The sequence below is a fragment of the Hyposmocoma kahamanoa genome, unplaced genomic scaffold (genome assembly GCF_003589595.1).
Source record: "Hyposmocoma kahamanoa isolate Upper Pololo Valley unplaced genomic scaffold, ASM358959v1 62, whole genome shotgun sequence".
In the NCBI taxonomy this organism is placed as follows: Eukaryota; Metazoa; Arthropoda; class Insecta; order Lepidoptera; family Cosmopterigidae; genus Hyposmocoma; species Hyposmocoma kahamanoa.
Window position 1 is genome coordinate 15,472,682 of NW_020653850.1, and position 2,249 is coordinate 15,474,930.

Genomic DNA, 2,249 nt, shown 5'->3' on the forward strand with positions numbered 1-2,249 from the left:
ATAGAAATACCTCTCGCAATGCATCTGAGCTACAGCCCTCGATTATAGTACATAATAAGGTTGTAGTGGTTATAAACTTATTAAAATTGGCACATGATTTAGATGACTAATGATTATAAACTAAGTAAAGGAATCAAAATTACACGCGATGGAATTTTAACTAGCTGGGTAAAATTCAATCGTGTCTAATTCCGTATACTGTCGCGATCGAGCAGGGGGTGACGGTGGAACGAAACAAAATCAGAATGCGAGGCAAAAGAGCTATGGAACAAATCAACATTAAAATTTTAAATACGATTCGCCAGGAGCCGGAGAAAAGTGATAAAAAGGTGGGATGACGATGTAAGGAGGTCACACCGTCACACCTTGATACGATGCTGCAACCAGGAGAGTCAGCGAAATATCCAGCTCCTCACTAGTAACCGTATAACGGTCGTGTTTATTCTCATTAAATAAGTCCCGCCAGGTTGATGAATTAGACATGGTGACTTTGTTGACTTTTTGAATTATCGAGGGCTTAGTAAACTCTATCCTCGACCACATAATCACCACAAGTTGAGATTCTGGTTGAGTGTTTCTCCATAATTCTTAAAACAAAGTGAATATGAAAAGATAATTACAATAGTTTGATGGTCTCTTTATATTGAGATACTTTTAGAAGAACACAGCACCTATTTCACATTTTCATTAAATTGTAGAAATTATAAGTTCATTACTTACTACTCTTTACGTATTTATGCCGCCAAGCAGTAATGTAAGCGTTACTGCGATTCAGTTTTAAAGGGTTAGTGCGTTTGCGTACAAGTAATAACTTGCATAGTATTTGCTTTGGAATTGCATAATTCGATTTCGCCTTCCTCTTTCCACCATCGGGAGACTAGACGCGGGCAGGGGTTCCACCTCTATGTTGTGGGTATTACCTGCATTCGCACGAAGCGTTTCGCTTCCACATTTGTATGGCGAGCGGCTAGGGAGTGGAATTCCCTGCCTGCAGACTTAACCCGCGAACGCTATAACTTGTAGCTTTTCGAGGCGAGATTGACTAGGCAATATTTAGGTGTGCATGCTACATCCTCGACCTCATCGTCAGTTTCCATCAGGTGAGATGGAGGTCAAATACGCACTTATAAAAAAAAAAACTACGTCCGTTTCGTATTAGTTCCGAACTTGAGACATGGCGGTCCCAAATGTGACAGGGATCATTTTATATTTAGGTGTACAAGGGGTATTCGTATTTTCTCGGATTAGAATCACACTTAGTGCACAAGTGACGTCCGAAGTAGTTCCGAGTTTCCAGACTTGTATAGCTCGGATTCGGTGTTAGTGAAATCACAGGTACATTATAGGACTTGTCAACTTATGCCTCAGGGTGACGGGCGCAGTGGCAAAGGTCCTGAAATCTTTGTGATTTAAAGGACAGTAACTGTTACGGCTCACGACTTCGTTCTGTCACTCGGTATCATAAAAAAACTTTATCAAAGGAGAATACGTCAACTACTTATTAATATTAATGGATATTTGTGCAATTAAGCAACAATTTTCATAATCTATCGAGCTCTTAGGTTTTCGCGTTTAGACACGTTGGAAATGAACTTACTTTTTCCGTTCTAAATCGCTTTTAAAATTAGTTTTTTAGCGGGCTCTTTGTAGGTCCATTAGTCATGGCTCAGTGGTATGAGACTATTTAACGAGTTGCAAAAAAGCCTTTATATATTTTTTTTAATTACTCTATCATTCATTATAATACTGCCTTGAAAAAAACTAGAAACTGTACCTTATTTAATGGAACACTAAAGTTAGTGGACGATTTTAGTATAACTTGAGTAAGTTGTATAGTATTTATATCAATAAGTATCATATTTGAGAAAGAGTCAATCCATTGCGATTATGTCTTACAACGTAATCCCTTTTTTCCGACATCGAACAAGCCCAGATAGCTTACTCTGACAGAAAGACTACTTAAGAATTCTTATTAACTTGCCTTGCTATTTATACTATTCTCAACGTCTTTAGTTTCACTCATTAGTAAGTGTTCGTGTACGTCTTATAAGTTTTGCTATCTTTAAGATTAGGCAAATCAAAATATTCAATGAAAATACTGTAACAATATAGAATAATGTAATTAATTGTTTTAATTTAATTAAATTAAATTTTATTAAATTAATAAATAATAATAAATGTATTTATTTTACCCACCGACATAACAGTTATACATGAACCATAGTAGAGTAGACAATAATTATCATTTA